Below are 20,582 nucleotides of genomic sequence, written 5' to 3'. Positions count from 1 at the left end.
GAACTCGCTCTTAGAAAGCTAAGGGATGCCGTTTGCCTACAGACAGGGTGAGAATACGAGCGAGGGGCTCGGAGGGGCAGCATTCTTTAGTAAATGGAATCGGAAGCCTGCTAGCTATATCGTAAGGCTGCAAGGCGGACAGAGCAAGGGCGTGAGGCAGCTGGATGGAAACCAAGAAGCCAAAATGAGCCGTTTAAAGTGGGGGATAGGAAGCAGAGCCCCAGGGAAGTCCCTAACCTCAGAAACCTATTCAATGGCACCTTTTATAGGGTGCCTGCGGCTTCTGGTAGGGTGGAGGTTGAGCCAACTTGGCTCAAATGTAAGCCAGTTCTTCCTCAAATTGAGTTTGCCCGTGAGTCATCTGCTAAAATGAGGATTCTGGAGGGCCAGCCCAGTGGTGTGGCGGTTGGGTTCGCGTGTTCTGCTTCAGCGGCCTGGGGTTCACCGGTTCAGATCCTGGGTGTGGACCTATGCACGGCTCGTCAAGCTGTGCTGTGGCAGTGTCCCACATAGAAGCACTAGAGGATGTACGACTATGACATACAACTATCTACTGGGGCTTTGGGGAGAAAAAAGGGAAAAAAAGGAGGAAGCTTGGCAACAGATGTTAGCTCAGGACCAATCTTCCTCAAAAAAAAAACAAAAAATGAGGATTCTGATTCTGGAGGTACATGAGGTCTGAGTATTAGATGAGACCTCACACAGGGCCAAGAATACAGCAGGTGCTCAATACGTGTGCCTTCCCTCCTCTCTTCTCCCCCATCTGTGCCTTTTTGGATGGTCCCCATCCAGATTGCTGTCTTTTTGCATATTCTGGAAGTTAGATTATAAATATTATTATGTTTTAATAAGTCATCATTCATTTTAGACCAGTGATTCTCAACCGAGGGTGAGTTTGCCCTTTAGGGGACATTTGTCAAAATCTGGAGACATTTTGGGTTGTCACAGCTGGGGGGGGAATGCTAGTCCCTCAAAACAAAGAACTATGCAACCCAAAATGCTAATGCTCTATACTTTACACTGGTGTTTACAGTTTATTTCTTCTTCCAGTCTGTAAAAGAAGGAGAAGATTGAGAAGGATGTGACAGGCTGAGGACCCAGGTTGGGAAAGGTTGGAGGACCTACCTACCAGGTACCAGGATCCACTTACTCTTAATAAGCACACTACAGACGGTTTCCAGCTTAGAAACAGCTGCTTTATGAGATACTCATTTCTATATTAGTTGTTTAGCCTCTTAAAAAAAAACAAGCAAACAAACAACGTGGCAGAGGCATGGAGAACGCCGGATGGGAGATGACGATGATGGGACAGATGATGAGATATGATGCTGCCAGGATAAGCAGGCGCCATGACGGGGAGCTTGTCAAACCATGCCAAGTGGCTTGGGTTTTATCTCAAGAGCTGCAGAGAGCTGTGTGTATGGGGCTCTCACGCTCTTTCTGTACTGTAGTCACTCTGCATACTTCTGTTATTATTTATGTCTCTCTATATCATATATATTGGTCAGTTGGTCTCCTGAACTGGGCCTTACCACCTTTGCTTTTGTGCAGCACAGAGGTTTATCAGTAAGCATTTATTAGACAGATTTTGCAGCATCTCAAAATAGTGACATCTCCACTTTTGAACAGGTGCTAATCCCAAACACTTGACTCTGACGCAGTAGTTTAGAGCTTGAAATATATCTTCCTGGTTTTATAAATGCTGGGTTTTCAGGCTGCTGTGGAAACCTTCCAGAACCCACAGTGTTGCTGAGCTGAAATGCTTAGTGGTTCAGAATGGGGGATTTCCCAGTGAAAGGCAAGGAGAAGAGAATTTCCATTGCCTCTCTTTGTTGAAAGTGGACTCTTGGCAAATGTGGTCTTTACCCCTCTCCTCCTTCCCTGACATGTAACTCTCCTTCGCCTTCTACTGCACTTTTCTCTTGGAGCTCACATCCAGGAGGCTCTTCGAGCATGTGGGCAGGGGCCTCATGAGGTGGGATGGGGGTTGGGGAGCTCTCATCTTGCTGGCCACTGGAGAGTCTGACATGGCAGGTCATGGAGGGACCACAATCCTGCTTGTTGTCAACTTTACTCTTTCTCTTTGGTCTTTCTAGCATTGCTTTGTTTTTCATTCCTTTCCAAGAAATAACTTTCTTTTCCCCTTTAATCTTTACCAAAAAAGAAAAAAAATTGCATTGGTTTACCTCAGTGGATAATTTTTCTGAGAACATTGAGTCTAGTTGTTGGATCATTCTTTCGCTTTTTACTTCCACTTAGCATATTTTAAGATGCCTTCTTAGATACACAATCTACAAAAACAGAGTTTTAGATTTGAGATTACATTCCTCAAACTTGAATCACACATCCTCTCGGAGGAAGTGATCTTTGTAAGTGATACAGTTTTATCTTAAGCATAGAAAACCATGCTAACAAAAATATAGCATGTTTCAAGGTAAAGACATAAAATAATATGGCTAAGTCTATTATAGCAGTTATTACACAATTCTGTACGGTTTTGTTCCAGCCATCTTTGTTCTGGCAAGGCTGTCATCTTCTTGAGGTATGCAATCGAGGGTACCTTGCACAACTCAAAGGGTCCATGTTTGAGGTGTGTGGTGCTAACCCATAGTTACCGTCAGTGTCTGGGAGAAAGAGGTGGAATGAAGCAATGAGTAAAAAACAAAGCACGGGCATAATTATTAATCATTGAGAACACATGTGATTAATGCCATCATTTTTGCTTTCCTCCATATATAAAATTTGGGATAATGTATAGGTAGGTGATTGTTTTAAGAGCAAGTTTTAACTTATGTTTTTCAACATTCTTTTTTTATAGTATTAAAGTACTAAAGGTTAATTAAATAATTGTGAGCTGCTTTCTTTATTACTCAAAATTTTAATAAGAAAAAGTAATCATTTTGCCCTTAGTTATTGCAGTGTTACTTCAGTTCAGAATTTTGAAATTGTTTCCTCTTGTGTTTCCTTTCCAGAAAACACGAGGTCTTTCTCTTATTTCAACAGTTGAGTGCAACTTCAGAGCGCGGAGAGAGGGATTTCAAGGTATTCATTTATCTGCTTTTCTACATTCTCGCTTATTCAAGCTTGCTTTTACCTTAACTTTGTACAGGCGTCTGTAGTTTAGTTGGGGACTCTGAGTTGTAGAACTGCAGGCAAATAGCTTTGAAACTGGACAATCTCAAGGGTATTAGCTAGTCCAGTTTTCAATTTAGAACCGTGGGTCTTCTGCCATAGAGACCGAAACACCAGTGGTCATGCTTCCTTACAACATGGTGTTTCCCTGTGGTCAGTAAATGGGCACGACCTTAGCTCTGCCCTGTAATACCTATGTGAGATTGGGCAAAATGTCTACCCTCTCCATCTCTTTCCTCATCTTTGAGGTGGAGATAATAATCGGATAGCCTCATCAGTTTCCAGTTCCATGCAGTGCTCACCACCACTACCAACAACAATATATGAGGCTGTGTTTTACTGTTACTGTTATTAGTGGTATTAGTAATCTCATTTTGTGCTGATAATATCAAAATTCCTTAATGACCTTGGGTCATCCTTGAACAGAACTAAATCCAGAAAAAAATCATCCAACTGAAATGAACGACAGGTTAACACAAAGATGTTCTGTATCTGATTTTAGCAGTTGGTTTACTACATGGTTATCAATTTTTATAATGAATCCTGGACTTTGAAGTGCTATGTCCGTCCATTTAAAAGATTTACAGACCTCAAGCATTGTGACCTGACTGACCCCTATCCATCATATATCATTATCCAGTTCCTCTACAGGCTAGAAAGGAAGGGGTACATCTGGCCTGAATGTTCCCAGTCTCCTCACAGAAGGAATCTTGTAAAATAGGGCACTGTCTTTTAATGAAATCTTTCCTTCAACTTGTTGAGAAATTCTTTCTCAGGGCAGAGTAACCCTTTCTTCTTAGGAGAGCAGGGAGCAATTTCAGGGTCATTCTGGTTCCCCTCTAGGTCTTTCTAAATATAACTGCAGATCCTGGAAAACAGCCTGTGTCTTGTTAGTTAACTTAGTCTAAAGAATCAGTGCATTAAGAGCTTTGATGATCCACACTCCAAAAATGCCTTCCTCTGATCTCCCAACATTTGACAAGAATCTCGATTCAGGGGTTAAATATCGTTTTCCCTAATGCACTTCCGGTTCCGCTAGAGCTGCTTGCCGTACACATTTTTATTTGTGGGCCTGAAATGTACAGCATTTTCTAGTTGGGGGAAATTAAGGTTTAACTTAAGAATCTATATATTTTGGAATAGATTTCAGATGTTTTAGGAGGGGAATCACAGTCCTCTGAAGTTTCTGAAAAGCATTGTATTGTGTACTGCTTTTTTGTATGTGGCTGATTGCTTAAATTTTACTATGAGGATATTTTTCTTCTCTCTTTTTTTTTTCACTTTAATCCCGAGTTTCCAGTTTGCTCTCTGCCAAATTCCTGACCCGAATGCTTTGGTTATCTTCATTTGTGTATCCCAAGCAGCTTTCAAAATTAATATGTATGCAATGAAACTGTCTTCCCCACCCCCTACTCATCCTCTACTTAAAACTGATTCCTTTTCCTGGAATCAATAGTTCAGTTAGAGGCATCGCTGTCAGCCCTGTAAATCAAGCCAGAAATCTCCGTGCCAACATTGCTTCCCCCTCTGCATTCTGTCCACACCACATTCTGGATTTAAGATAATACATGAAAGTTCCAAGAACAGTGATTAGCACTTGGTGAGGTCACATATTAACTGCCAGCTGTCACAAATGTTAATTGTAAATATCCTTCCGATCTTCCTCTCCTCTGCCTCCCACTGTCACTACTTTAGTTCTGATCCTCATCAGCTCTGCGCAACTTTGTTGCTGGAGCAAACTGATATAGCTCTCTTCCAACAGACTGTCCCCACTCTGGCTACCTTGATCCCAAATTTCTAACGTGGTTTCCTGCTCAGTGACTTCTGTGGGGCTTGTAACCTTAGAAATAGATTCAAACACCTTGGTGTGGTCCTCCATGATCAGCCCTGTGCACCCCTCCGGTACACTGCCTACCTTCCTCTACTTTGCAGTCTGTGCTTCATTAGGACTGACTTTCTCTGGGTGTGCCAATGCATTGAAGCCTTTCAGGCACATATGCCTTTGCACACGCTGTTCTCACTTCCCAGAATGCCCTTGCCCCTTTTGTCTTGATAAATTCCAGTGTGTCCTTCGAGATCCGCCTCAATTTCTATCTCCTCTGAGAAGCCCTCCCTGATTCCCCCATGTATAGCTGGGCTCCCACAATTCTTCAGTTGTGTCTCTGATCACACTGTATTTAATTATCCACTTATATATCTGAACCTCTTACAGACGCTAAGCTTGAGGGTAAGATTCAGATCTTATTATTTTTGTATTACAACATCTGGTAAATGCCTTGCACATAGTAACACATAGTAGATGCTCTAATTTCTTTAAATGAGTGTATCTCTGAAACTGTAATAAAGAATAAGATAGTATTTGTGAAAAGTAATTAAGCTCAAGCTGTGCTTTTCTCTGACTAAATACAAGCATTTTTCTCAACAATGTTTTGCTTTCTATTTTGCTTTTGGTATCCATGCATTAAAGAAGAGCCACCAAAACCAATTTCTGGCCCCTTTAATTCTTCTGCTGACGCCAGTACCAACACAGTGGCTACATGCTTTCAGAATTTGTAATTGTGTATCATTTCCACCTTAGAAGTAGATTCAGCCAATATCCTCACCAACTTTGGTGATAATAGTAGTTACTTTTAGGATGTTTTAATTTGGGATTCAAAATTTAAATTACCCCAACTCATTTTCAGGCTTCCAATGTGCCTGTGTCTTGGAAGTGTTTTTCCAATTTCCGGAGTTGTTCTTTCCACTTATCAGAAAGACAAGCAAGGAGAACAGACAGCATCAGTGTCTATCTGGTGAGCCGTGATCCCCAATCCAAATGAATAAATGAAGGTGTTTCTAGAGAGGCTGCCGCTAACACAGTTAGTGATGAACTGCATCTTTGAGGAACTAGAGAAAAATAATGGGATTCATTTTTAATTCCAACCAATTCTGAGCAAGAAAGCAAGAGCCTTGGCTTTCTGGAGTGGCTTTGTAACCAAAGGTTCCTACCAGCCTGTCAGAACTTTTAACAACTGTCTCCACTGTGAAAACAGGCTGAGGTTGTATGGTGATTGCGGGGCTGAGGAAATGATGACTTTAGCCCGCTTTTGTCTCGTGTTCAATCTTTGCCTCGCAGAGATGAGTTTAATTTCAGGATAAGCTGTTAGCTTTATTTTTGAAATCAGGCAATTTTAATAGCAACCTACTTGCACCCTAAAAAATGTCTAAGAGCAGTAAGAAAGAGCTGAAAATGAATATGTGTTAAGATGTAAATCTTAGCTGTCTCTAGGCCTGTAGTCAACAGAATACATTGTGCTCAGTCTAATTAAGGTTTATCTTTTTTTTTTTTTCTGCTATCCATCCCTACATTTATTGTGTGTGGGTTTTCTGAATTATAAAAGAAATATGCATATTCACCACAGAAAATTGGAAAATTCAACACTTGCAAGCAAGAAAGAAAGCTCCCCCATGAGGCCATTACCCAAAGGGAACCATTGTCAACATCTTGGTTGATATTAGCCTTATAGAGTTTTCTCCAAGCAGATACATACTTTTAAATTGTTATTATGAAAAAATTCTCACACATGAAAGAATTATACAGTGAGTTCTCATACACTCACAATCTGTATTCACAAATTATCAAGATTTTGCCACCATTGGGTCACCATCTCTTTTTTCTCTTTCTCTTCCTCTTTGCTTTTTTGAGTATCAACTAACTACTATTTAAAAGAGAAGGCGAATCCTGATGTACTGAGGACCATAGAAGGCGAGCATTTGCCCACCAATGTCACATACCCTCGCTTACCTTTTATCAGGAAGCAAAATGCATGGTTTTACACTTAGTATTACATTGTGCTTTGGGGATAAGTAGCCTCAAAGCTCAAGTCTGTCACGTGCTGGATGGGTATTGATTTTTCCTCTTAAATCAATGTTTCCCCTGGGCATGGTTTTATTTATTCATAAAGCTAAGATGATGTCTGACAGGAGTTGCAGCCGTGTAAATCTGTGGTGCAGGCTCGATACACAGAGCTTTTGTGAGACTCAGAAATCAATTCTGATGCAGGGAGTATAACCTCATAAGCCTGAAAAAGTGCATTTGCCGTTGCATTTGCTTCCAAGTGTAAAAGGAAAATTTCAGCGTATAGTTGTTTCATTCCTCTGTTTTGTATGCCACTTTTCAAATGGAACTAAATGAGGTATAACTAAAGTCGGAACATCAGGCTGGGTAGAATCAACTCTCCAGCAATGATCCCTTGTTGACCACAAATCTGTTGGCTCACTGTCAAATGATATGCTGGCTGTAATTTTGCATCATCGTGCAGGGAGCCCAAAGGGTGGGCTTTTCTACCCAACGGGCTGTTAACACGAGTGTGTTCACTCTGGGATACTTCTTTGACCTTGGAATACTTCTGTGTCCTTGATGGTATATTAAAGTATATATAACAGCTCTCTGCAGAGCCAGGCTGTATAAGTCGCGTGTAATTCGAAAAGTAGTCACTTTTTGTTGATATCTGTGTGTATTTGCTATTAAAAGTTTTTAACGTATGAAAATTATTATTAGAATTTTTTTTAACTTAAAATATGTTCCAGATTGTTTCCCCAACCTTAAATGATTTTTCTGGTGATTAAAAAAATGCATCTAATGGCTAGAATGTCACCATCTGGAATTTTACATGTCAGTTTTCTATTAGCTGTCTGATTTTTGCATGGTGGAACTGGTCAGGGAGTCACTTGGCCGAGACACTAGTTTCATTATTTACCCCCGGCCACTGTGTGACCCAGGGTGAGTTCCAGAACTTCTCCAGGCCTGTGTTTGCTTATATCGTTGTTTTATTTGCCCATTTAAATAAAGGTAGGAGAGAGTATGTGAAATGGGTAGGCATTCACTTGACGTCTGTAGTCTTCACTGTATCAAGACTTTTCTTTTTAAAAGTAACTAGTTGATGTTTAGGAAAAAAAAGGGAAAGAGGAAACGAAAGAGAAAGAGAAAAGGGATGGATGAAGTGGGAGTTATTTCTTCATGAAGAATAAAGTTTCTTTCAGTTTTAAAGGTCCATGAACTTTTGTGAAAAGAAAAGATTTCAGATGATTAGCTCCGCTTCCAGTAGACACAGTTTCCTTAGAAACTTGGGAGCCATTGAGGACACACGTTGAGTTTGGAGACTGGGACCTTCAGCACCCACTCCTGAGAGCAGCTGGGTGCTCGGTCAGGCCTGTGGCTCCCAGGGCGCCCCAGTTACTCCCCAGAGGGTTGGGAGAAGTCGCGAAGATACTATCCCTTTGGATCTCAGCTGTTTCCTCTCTCCTGATAGCAACAATGAGAGCCTCTTTGGAGAAAGGCTCCAGGAACTAGAAGGGAAAGGATATAAATCGTTCACTGTGGGGACTGTTCCCTCCTGGTCACCTTTGTTTTCCTTTGCCTCACAGCCTTAGGCATCGAGACAACCTGGTGGCATGTCACTGTTGTAGAGTTTTTCCCATTAAGCTCAGGAACATTGCTATTCGTATTATGAATGGATGTCTTACTTGGCAAAAATGAGAAGATTCTAAGAGCTACTTTTTGGAGCACAGAGGCTGAGGTTTTGGCTTCAGGAGAAACCAGAGTTTCCCGGCATGGAAGGCACTCTAGAGGACCTGTGTGAAGAAGAGGGGTTGGCCGTTGGAATCTAACCATTATGTTAAGGTTATTTGTTATGTTTCCTAAACAGCTTTAGCTAAGTCCTTCAAAGTCTTTTTAACATTGCTCCAATATAATCAGCTGTATATTCTTTAATGCTGCCCTTTGGCTCTATCTTTTTGAATTAATTAGGAAGCTGATTCAGAAAGCCATTTTCCTTGAGCCTGTGTTTGGTTCCTTTAGAGGCCCCCTTAGCTCACTAAATCAACCTGGTCGTCAATGGAGTGACAGATGTCACAGCCAGACAGCCCTATGCCCAGGTTGTTAACACATGATGATGATTTTGAGCGGTGGACTTCTGGGATCAACTGTAGCTTCTAGTACTTTTGATATGTCAGTTGGTTGTGCTGGGGCCCACATGTCTCTGCAGGCATCAGGAGAGTTATCCTGATGGCCTCTCTCTGGTGATTTTAACTATGAAGAATCAGAAAACAGGGAGGAAAAATAAAAGAAATAAAAATTTTTCCTAATCCTTCATATAGGGCAGGAACCAACAGGTTGACAATTCTGTGAAAATGATAATATTTCCTAATGGCACAGTCAGAAAACGTAGAAACTTAAGAGTGGCAGACCAGGGTTCCACCTCATTAACACCAACCCTTACCCTTGCCCAGCAAATGCCCCACAGCACAAAGGCATGCTGCCAAACATTAATATTCAAAATTTATTTTTCCACATTTGAATATATTTAGTTTATAAAATGTGTATATACAGTTAAAGGTATTGTTAGGTAGTTAGGAAGCCAAACAGGTTGTGTTTGCAGAGGACAAGTGAAGTTTAGTTTTTAGTGTAGTGTGTTCTTGAGCGCCTGCTAAAGAAAGATCTGTTTACTGTCATTGGAGACAAGTTTGCCTCCTGAGTCTGTGAGAGTGTGGTGTGGCTGCAAATAGCACCTCAGAATGGAACTGGTAACTCTCGGGATGAGTGTGGGTGCTTTCATAGAGAACAGAGGCGTTGTTGGTTGAATCATTGTGAGTGACAGGATTGAGTCGTTGACTGATTTTGAATTGCTTTGTCTTATAATACCTTTGTATAATCTGACAAGTATTCTAATATTTGAAAATGTGCCTCAAACACACAAAAAATGGTGAAAATGCTGAATTATGAGACTAAATTACATCTCTGTAATTTGCCATCTGTTGCCCTTTTCTCATCAAGGATAGTTCCTATAGGTTGAAAGAATAGAAGATGGTTCCTTCTTGTTCTTCAGATCTCATCTTAAGTGTTACCTCCTCCAAATGGACTTCCCCAAGCAGCCCGGGCTCGGGATCCCTCAAGGCACTCTGTCACTTCTGTCTCCTTTACCTTTTTGACTTACTTTCCCTGTCTGATACTTTAGTGTGGATTAGTCTTTTGTCAGTCTTCACCCATAGGGGAGCCAGCTGAGGCCTCATCCACTTGTTCACCTTGTATTCTCAGTGCGAGAGCCGTGCCTGGCATTTAGGGAGCCTTTATGCAGTGTTCCTTCCGTTCACCTGCTTTCTTCTCTGGATTTCCCCCTCTTGCCCATCTTTGAGGCCGTTTCATCTTCACTGCCTGGAGTCAGGCTTTACCATCACCTCCCCTTGCTATGGAATTGCTGCATTTCTGTCATTAACCCACAGTTATTTCCTGATTGTGGCATCTGATTGGCACGATGATAACACATCTACCGTGTGTTAACATGACAGACAATTGAGGCGAGTGAGTCCTATCAAATTTTCCAACCCCAAGATAGCTTACGAAAGATTTCAAGAGAGCAACACAAGCACATTTAAGAATTACCTATACACTGGTGTGAATCCTAAGGATCAATTGGATAGAATGTTCTGCTTTGACGGTAGACTTGAGGAATGGCCTGTTGTAGCTTCCTTTTTTGGTACTGTTATTTAATTTACCCCTGTGAATACCTCTTTCAGAAGGAAGGCTTTCTTGTTTGAGAAACACTCCCCCTCTCATCCCCCAACTCCAGCCCAGAAGCCTAAGAATCTGATCTTATTATGTCTGGGAATATAGTTACTAGATTTTTCTGCTAATGGCTGTATTTTACATGATAATGAATCCAGTCTTTTCTACAAGTCTGTTTCATTTATGCACAACAGATATAAATTGGAACGTGTATGAATCAAACTATTCTTTCAGGGAGTGGAAAAGCTACTGTAGCGGCTGAATACAATTTTACAGGCCCTCATGTCAGGTTAACACAAGGGAATGTTGGTTCCATGGTCATCAAAGAAAATGCTTATTGAGCGATTTCAGGTAAACAGAAAACAGCTTTTGAATTTCAGGGCCTTTGCCACTTACTTCCTCATTTAGGAAGGTCGCCTCGTTTTCGACCATCGTTTACCCTTTGAAGAAGTAACCTCTTGTACATTAGTGTCCTGAAAGCATTAATGACACCCCTGCTCACTGATTTTCAATAATTTGGAAAATGTATTCCAAATTGGTCCAGGCTATTAATAGAGAAAAGGCAGAAAATTAAATTAGCAGGGGGATATATCAAAAGCTTTTTGTAAACGCTATAAAGTCTCTCAAAATCTAATCCTTGAGAGAAATTTGTTTTGTTCTGGAAAGAATAGTTTTCTCTCCCAAGAGATGCTAAAACGTCTTCCGTTTATACGAGATGGATTATAGCCTATGAATGGAATAGTGGGGATTCTCAATTCTTACTTTAATTTTGCCCTCAACTTGCTGTGATTTACCTTAAAAAATAAGCTGTAAGAAAAACATTCTTGCACCATTGTGTTCTTTGACCTATTAAATAGAGTTAACTCTACAGATTAAAGATAAGGTATACTCATTAACAGTTAAGCATTTCAGAAGTGCTCATCTGTTAGGATATTGATTTTTGCCTTTATTTAAGCTTTAGATAAAAAGATGCCTGAGATCCCTGAAAACACTGAACTGTTTAAAAATTCGAAGTTAAGGATAAGTTTCCCTGGTAAATAGTGGGGAAAGAAGTTGGCTTCTCACTAATGGACCAAATTTGATGTTTGGATCTAATGCCAGTGGTCTGGGATAGAACCACAAATGTTTACTTGCTTAATTTGGACTAATAATCTGGTCCTTTATTCTTTTCAAAAGAAGAAGATTGGAATAAATACTTAGACTTTTTAAGTAAGATAAATGTGTTTTAGAGAGGTCTGTGTACAGACTATGATTTAGGTATGGGGAGGTAATAGCCCCCTTCAGGAATTTAATGGCAATTCTAGACTGCTTCTCTGAAGAAGGACTCATGCACAGAAAGCTTTGCATATAATTGCAGGTGGTTTGCAGACCCTCCCAAAGTTGGCCAAGGACCTTTTGGAATCTATCTATAGGGCCCCAGCTAAAGAAACCCTGATTTACACCTTCCAAGTAGGGACTGTGCTTAATTTTTTGTGCTGTAAATACTGGTCTTTTAATCCCTGGCCTTACATAGCACCCGATGCATACAAATATTTTGCTGAGTTTTGTTTAAACAGAAACATTTATTTAGTCCTTTTGCAATGAAGTATATATTTAAGATATTGATAGTTATTAAAGAAATAGTTATAAAGTTATATATAGTTATATAGAATAATTACAGAAATAAGCAGATGCCTTTTTTTTTTTTTTTTTTTTGGTGAGGAAGATCAGCCCTGAGCTAACATCCGATGCCAATCCTCCTCTTTTTGCCAAGGAAGATTGGCCCTGGGCTAATGTCTGTGCCTGTCTTCCTCTGCTTTATATGGGACACCACCACAGCATGGCTTGACAAGTGGTGCGTCAGTGCGTGCCCAGGATCTGAACCTGCGAACCCTGGGCTGCTGAAGCAGAGTGTGTGCACTTGACCGCTACACCACCAGCTGGCCCCGAAGCTGCCTTTTTAAATGTTATAAATGCTGTTTACCCTTATATAACCTAATCATTATATTTCCTCTTGCTGTGCCTTCCTTGGCTTCTCTTTAAGATCTAAATACTTCCTCAATCTCATGGGTAGGGATAATTCATCCCAGGGTTCATATGCTTTTGGAAAAGTTCAACACTGACTTTAACTCCATTTCAGCAACAATTGATAGTTAAATAAATTTAAATAATAATTGGATATGTTTCATGTGATTATTAAACTTTTAAAAAATGTTTGGAAAAATGGTACCACTAGTACATAGAACATGAAAGTTCATTATTTTTACTTATAACTTAAATTCCTTTTTCTTTCTGAGTTAATGGCTTTCCTTGCACTTCTTACTACTGTATATGTAAATCCTTATGTTAAGCATTGTTCCCCATATCAAGAAAAAAAGTAAAAATCACTCCAGTCTCATCAGTCAAGGCATTCCTCATCCAGCAGAAGGGACAAAATAAGCTGTTATCAGTGGTTACTGCCCTAAGAGAGAGAGCAAAAGCTTGCCAAGAGAAATGGAGCACAGGGGATCAAGGAATTCTGCAGAGGAGGGAAGATTTGAGCTGGACCTTAGTGGATAAGTAGGAGTTGGTTGGACAGAAGTATCTTTTGTGGAAGCTTTTTTTCTGAATGCTGATCCTAGTTTCTGTCAAGATTAAATTTTTATTCAAACGTTATCTACCATGGACCCAAAATAGGGACCTGTAGATTCTTACAGTAGATTGGAACACCAGCAGCACAAAAAAAAAAAAAAGCCAATCCTTCTGAAAGTTTCTATACATATACGCTAAGAAGAATAAACCAGACTTTACTGGGAACACTTGGTAAAAGCAAACAACAAAAAGGTAATGAAAGCTGATACTGTTTCCTTTCTTCACACCCCCTCTTCAAGGGAAAGGCAGCATGAAATTAACAATGGAGTTGATTCGGGGACCTTTTTAAAGCTGGTGTTAGAAATAGAGTGAAGGTGAGTATCTTGGACGAGACTGGCCTTATCCTAGTCATCTTTGTGGCCTTAGTGTACCAGCCTCATTCAGGGTTATAATGATAACGGCCGCCACTTACTGGGTTCTTTCTACACGCCAAGTGCAGTGATAAAAGGCTTCACTTTCTCTCATCTAACCGTCATCATAACCTTTTGAGGTGTGGGTATGACTAAGAGCGAGGGGTACAGGGCTTTCTGCCTGGCCTGGAATCAGACCTACTAGCTGTGTGATGCAGGCATGCATTTTAGCCCCTCTGTGGGTCAGTATCCTCATTTATAAAAGGAGGCGATAGTAGTACCTAATTCTGAGGAGCAGTATAAATATTAATATATTCTTTCGCCCCATGCCTAGCATTAGCTGTTATCAACATTATCCTCATTTTGCAGTCCAGGAGACTGAGGCTCAGAGGTTAAATAACTTTCCCAGCTTGACACACAGTCTGAACCAGAGCCAGGGTTTGTGAACCATCTATCTATCTGACTGCAGCCTTGTATAGGGTATATATCCTTACTGAACTGAATAGAAATTCAGAATTACATGTTTTCAAACTTCATATCATACTAATTTGCCTTCCATATGTTCTTCCTGGGTGACCTTATCCATTCCCAGGGCCTCATTTGTCATCTACCTCAGGGGTTGACCTGCAGGCCAGATACATTCTGGCACCTGTTTTCATAAATAAAGTTTTATTGGAATCCGGGCACACTCATTCTTTAGCTATTGTTTATGGCTGCTTTTGTGCTAACAATGGCAGAATTGAGTAGTTGTGATAGATCGTATGGCCTGCAAAGCTTGAAATATTAACTCTCTGGCCCTTTACAGAAAAAGTTCGCATACCCTGATCTTGCTCACTACTTTCAACCTTTCTCCTGAGATCTTGATTCCTAAATTTAGCCATTTAGGAATGGCTAAATGGCTATTAGCCATTAGCCACCCGCCAGATTTCCTTACCTTTATGCCCCATATCCACCTTAAAATCAACATTTACTAAACTAAATCCTTCCTATGTTTATTTCCCACCCTAATCAGTTCCTCCTCCTGAGTTGGCTATCACAATTAATGGCACCACCATATGCCCAAGGTGCTTCTCTCCTTTATATTACTCATGTCTGATCTGTCACTGACCATCCAAAATACATAAACGACTTGAGGACAGTCATCTAGGCTTTTAAGTAACCAATGCTCTTATCGTTCTTGTGTTCTCAGGCCCCACCTGCAATTAGACCAGAAATTCCTTTTACGGTCCTTAGAAGTTGCCATAAAGTATATTCAGTGAGCAATAACTATCTGTATGTCTCCATCAAATAAGCTATGGAGAGATGGGTCCATTTGTCAACTTGAGAGACTGCCTCACAAGTAAGAATTTAGGAGTGCTAGAAAGTCAGAGTATTGTAAAATTTGTATTTTCATTATTTGAATGCACTAAAGAAAGCATGACTGTTTGATTTATTAAGTTGTCACTTTAAAATTATTCATCATTGGTGTTTTAAAATTAAATCTCTCTTCTTTAGGCAGGACCTCATTGGCCAGGGCATGGGGAGTTAAAACGCTAACATTAGATTACCATTTTTTCTGGTTCATCCAAAGAACGTATTGAGATAACAGATGCATTTCCATTCTCATCAGTATTAATTGAATATTATTTTAAAGCTCATGATATTATTAACTCTTAAGTTCTCTTTTATGAATTTAAAATTATGCTATAATAACTGGTGAAGAACGTAGAAGAGCATAATGAAAATAAATAAACTTTGAAATGTAAAAGGATTAGTGGGGATAATAAATATCCACTCGGTGTCTTAGTATTTTTGATCTTGGCATTTGTTTTATCCTGTAAATATTTTTTCATAGTACTTTAATTTCAGTTTCTCTATCTGAAAAATTATGCAGGAGCAGCCTTTGTTTTCAAGAACGACAGAGATGTTTATAGTATTTAAGTCAAAAGCAGAGGTCATAAATTAATTCTAATCCTCTGAGCAAAGACATTAGCTTTTGTGTAACACAGGGATTTGGGCTTGTTCACACAAAATAATCCCCAGAATAATAGTTCCCCGTGCTCAACAGTGATCTTGAAGATTAATATTTTTCTTTGGTTAATAATTATGTAATATATTAATAAGCTTCTCCAAATACTTCCTGAAATTTTAATTATCTGTAGACTTTCAAAGCTATATTTTGATCAGACATGAAAAGGAGTGATGTAGCTCAATTACTGTCAAATTAAGGATGGTTTTATATTCTGATTTAGAGAAAAATGCCACCCACCATCAGACTTCAAAATAGCTGAAATGCTTAGAGGAAAAAAGTAACTGGTTAAGGACATTCAGCTAAAATACCGTCTCAGCGCCCTGTTGGTCAGGTTGCCTCTTGCAGTGGAGGTGGCGGCTGCTGCTGTTACTATTTCACTGTTCCATCTGCCGGTGGTGGCAGTGCCCCCGGCAGACCTCTCACCCAAGCTGGAGGGTGGCATGTAAAGTCTCGCTACAAGGTGTCACATAAAAATCCCTTTCAAGTCTTTAGTGAATAGGTTTTAGCAGGTCAATAGTCCCATCCAGTGATCTTTTTCTAAGAACCAGGCAGTTTGAGGCAGAACAAAGAGATAGAGACTTCTGTTAGAAGTATGGCCCTAATGGAAATTGTATAGCCTTAGATGAGTCCCTTAACCCCTCTTTATTTTTAAAATGGGAGTGATCATCTCTACTTTGTAAAAGTGTAGAGGATAGGAATAATGTTTGCAGAGCACCTGGCAGGTGGTGGATGCTTAGGAAATTGTGGTGGTAGTGGTTGTTGATGTTACAATAATAATAATGATAATCACCTCCATATTTGAGACATCATGCTTGTTAATTACACGTCGTCTCTGTTCAGTTTTCTGACGTCGTCCTTGTTGCTCACAGGTGCTCCAGTGAGCCGAGTAAAGGAAGAGTAATCTCAATCTTGATAAATAAATAGCTCTTCTCCAATGCTCTGTTTTCTATCGTATGAGATCATGACTTCGTGTTATTAAGAAAAATGTGCAGAAGTCATCATGCGAATATTCATAACAGCACATTTTTAAAAAAATGAAAATCTGGAAACTACTTACCTCAACAATGAGGAAGTGACTAAGGATATAAAAATATATTTTATAATTTTTTAAATGACATGTGCAGGTTGTTTTGAAACATGGAAATGCATATGTGACATAATAACTGAAAATGGTACATAATGGTATTTCTGCACGAATGGCAACATTGTAAACCTTTCTATAGAACTGAAGATCAAAGGAAACTTCAGAATACAATACATAAGGTTTTAATGTTTATTGGTTTCTTTGGTTCCCACAAAGTTGCTTAACTTTATAAAAATTGTTGTGACCTGTTTGTCTTACGAATGTAATAACCTTCATTCACTCATTCTAATGAGAAAGCGCATTCGGCATTCCTAATGACAGGATGGAAGATGAGCTTTTGAAATGAAATTCTTTTGTAAGTTAGGCCTCTTCTGCTGTTTTTTTTCTTTTTTTTTTTCCAGGTTGCCAAAATCTTGTGTATGTTTGATAAACCGAAGAAGGTAGAAAAGTTGAACAGAAGATTTAGATTTTTAATTAATCCAAGACAAATAGAGAAATGCATAAATAGATGTATCATTCTGTAGTAATTTATGTGGCGACTTGGGACCTGATGGTTTAGAAAAGCTGGCATAGTTTTTAAAGGGCACCTGACAGTGATCTATATACATCAGGATTTCTCTGTGTTCTCATTTTCCTATTTCCTCTTATCTCATCTAAAAGGGACTCTAATCTGGCTCTTTTTACATAAGAGAGCAAACCTTCAGGCCCTGTGGATGGTGCTGGGGCATGTGACAAAGCTCCCTTCACGGTTATCCACCCCAACATTCAAACAACATCAGAGACAGCTCACAGACTGACACACAAATATATGCTACATAAGAAATAATGCTGCATTTATTAAGAGGTTTTTAAAAAGTATATAGACTTTATCTCAAGAAAAGTATAAAATAAAGTTACAATCCTACAGAGAAAGAAAGGATGGTAGAAGGAGACGGACAACTAACATGCACGTTGGTGCTCTTCTCTACTTGTTGAATTCCAGGAGACTGAGGACTCGGAGTGCGAGGTGGTGCGTTTGTGTTTCATTTGTTATGAGAATGTGTTCTGCTGTGTTCCGCCAGCTTATCAGCCAGAGTGAGGCTACAGTTGTGGGGTCAACTCACTGGCTGATTGATGCAGGCAGCTACTTTTCTCCTTTCATTGCCTCATTGGGTTTCTCTACATCATATTAGCGTGTCTGTCTGTTTTCCTACCTAGAAGAAACCTGCCTTAAATCTAAATGTATTTACTACTCATGAATTAATTTATGGGCATAAACAGATAAAAAGCAGTGTGGGTACCATTCTTTTTCATTTCAGGACTAAGCGTGGGTCTTCTCTCTCTCATATATTATGACATTTTTTGACAACTGCACTTATGAGGGGGCAACCTCATATTAAAATTGTGGCATGAGAACTGCAGAGTGGTCCTGGGACCTCAGATCCCTGTGATTTTAGATGCGTGAAACTCAAAACTGAATTTCAAAAAAAGGCCTTCTCCAGCGACATTCTCATCCCCATTCCTGTGAATGTTTAAATCTAAGTTTGTTCCGTTAGATTATTTCTGACATTTTGGTACATGAATGAGGTAGACTAATTTGTGTGATTCAATTCTCATTCTTCTAATAGAGGATTAAACGCTTCATTGAAAAATGCCAAAGGATATGTTTAATTTGCAGTCTCAATTTTAATTGAAACACTGTCATTATAATTTGAGCATTGAGGAGTAGCAATGAAACATATTCGTTTTTTTTAATTGACGTATAGTCGACATACAGTATTATATTAGTTTCAGATGTACAACATAATGATTCAACATTTATATACATTTTTAATTTTTTGAGGAACCCCCATACTGTTTTCCATAGTGGTTGCACCAATTTACATTCCCACCAACAGTGCACAAGGGTTCCCTTTTCTCCACATCCTCCCAACACTTGCTATTTCTTCACCCATCACCCATTCTGATGGGTATGAAGTGATATCTCCTTGTGGTTTCGATTTGCATTTCCGTAATGATTAATGATGTTGAGCATTTTTTCATGTGTCTGTTGCCATTTCTATGTCTTCTTTGGAAAAATGTCTGTTCAGGTCCTCTGCCCATTATTTAATGAGATTGTTTTTTGCTATTGAGTTGTATAAGTTCTTTATATGTTTTGGATATTAGCCACTTATCAGATATATCATTTGCAAATATCTTCTGCAATTCAATAGGTTGCCTTTTCATTTTGTTGATGGTTTCCTTTGCTGTGCAAAAGCTTTTTGTTTGATGTAGTCCCATTTGTTTATTTTGGCTTTTGTTGCCTTTGCCTAAGGAGACAGATCAAAAAAAATATTGCTAAGATCAATTTCAAAGAGCTTACTGCCTATGTTTTCTTCTAGGATTTTTATGGTTTCAGGTCTTACATTTAAGTCTTTAATCCATTTTGAGTTTATTTTTGTGTATAGTGTAAGAAAGTGGTCCAGTTTGATCCTTTTGCATGTAGCTGTCGAGTTTTCCTAACACCATTTGTTGAAGAGACTGTCTTTTCCCCTTTCTATATTCTTGCCTCCTTTGTCACAGATTAATTGACCCTATAAACATGGGTTTATTTCTGGACTCTCTATTTTTGTTCCCTTGATGTATGTGACTATTTTTGTGCCAATACCATACAGTTTTGATTACTGTAGTTTTTTAGTCTAGTTTGAAATCAGGGAGCATTATATCTCCAGCTTTGTTCTTCTTTCTCAAGATTGCTTTGGCTATTCAGAGTCTTTTGTGGTTCCATACAAATTTTAAGATTATTTGTTCTAGTTCTGTGAAAAAAGCCATTGGTGTTTTGATAAGGATTGCATTGAATCTGTAGATTGCTTTGGGTAGTATGGACATTTTAACAATATTAATTCTTCCAATCCATGAGCATGGTATATCTTTCCATTTATTTGTGTTGCCTTCAATTTCTTTCATCAGTGTCTTTTAGTTTTCAGAGTACAGGCCTTTCACCTCCTTGATTAAATTTATTCCTAGGTATCTTATTGGTTTTGATGCAATTATACATGAGATTGTTTTCTTAATTTCTCTTTCTAAGAACAGATTTCTGTATATTGATTTTGTATCTTTTTGTATCCTTTGCAACTCCACAGAATTCGTTTATTAGTTCTAATTTTTTTTTGGTTTAGTCTTTAGGGTTATAGTATCATGTCCTCTGCAAGTAGTGACAGTTTTACTTCTTCCTTTCTAATTTGGATGTCTTTTATTTCTTTTACTTGTCTGATTGCTGTGACTAGGACTTTCAATAGTATGTTGAATAAAAGTGGCAAGAATGGGCATCCTTGCCTTGTTCCTGATCTTAGAGGAAATGCTTTTAGCTTTTCACCACTGAGTATGATGTTAGCTGTGGGTTTGTCATATTTGGCCTTTATTATATTGAGGTATGTTCCCTCTTTACCCACTTTGTTGAGAGTTTTCATCATAAATGAATGTTGAATTTTGTCAAATGCTTTTTCTGCATCTATTAGAAATGATCATATGATTTTTATCCTTCATTTTGTTAATTTGGTGTATTACATTGACTAATTTGCACATATTGAACCATCCTTACATCCCTGAGATAAATCCCACTTGATCATAGTTTATGATCTTTTTAATGTATTGTTGAATTTGGTTTGCTAATATGTTGTTGAGGATTTTTGCATCTATGTTCATCAAGGATATTGACCTGTAATTTTTTTTTTTTGTAGTATCTTTGTCTGGTTTTGGTATCAGGGTAATGCTGGCCTAGTGGGATGAATTTGGAAGCATCCCGTCCTCTTCAGTTTTTTGGAATAGTTTAATAAAGGTTGGTATTAACTCTTCTTTAAATGTTTGGTAAAACATCTAGCCATCTGGTCCTAG

General features: G+C 39.0%; 1 protein-coding gene across 1 annotated transcript in view; it reads left to right on the top strand.

The window, feature by feature from the left end:
* The first annotated feature begins 1,047 nt into the window (after positions 1 to 1,047).
* Positions 1,048 to 20,582, top strand: part of PAG1 (phosphoprotein membrane anchor with glycosphingolipid microdomains 1) — a 92,592-nt gene continuing 73,057 nt past the window's right edge. The window contains exons 1-2 of the mRNA XM_058528937.1: positions 1,048 to 1,132; positions 2,973 to 3,042. The gene's annotated coding sequence lies outside the window, so the exon portion shown is untranslated. The remainder of the gene's footprint in view (positions 1,133 to 2,972; positions 3,043 to 20,582) is intronic.

The sequence above is a fragment of the Diceros bicornis genome, chromosome 33 (assembly GCF_020826845.1).
Source record: "Diceros bicornis minor isolate mBicDic1 chromosome 33, mDicBic1.mat.cur, whole genome shotgun sequence".
NCBI lineage: Eukaryota > Metazoa > Chordata > Mammalia > Perissodactyla > Rhinocerotidae > Diceros > Diceros bicornis.
This window is presented reverse-complemented; position numbering and strand designations above follow the sequence as displayed.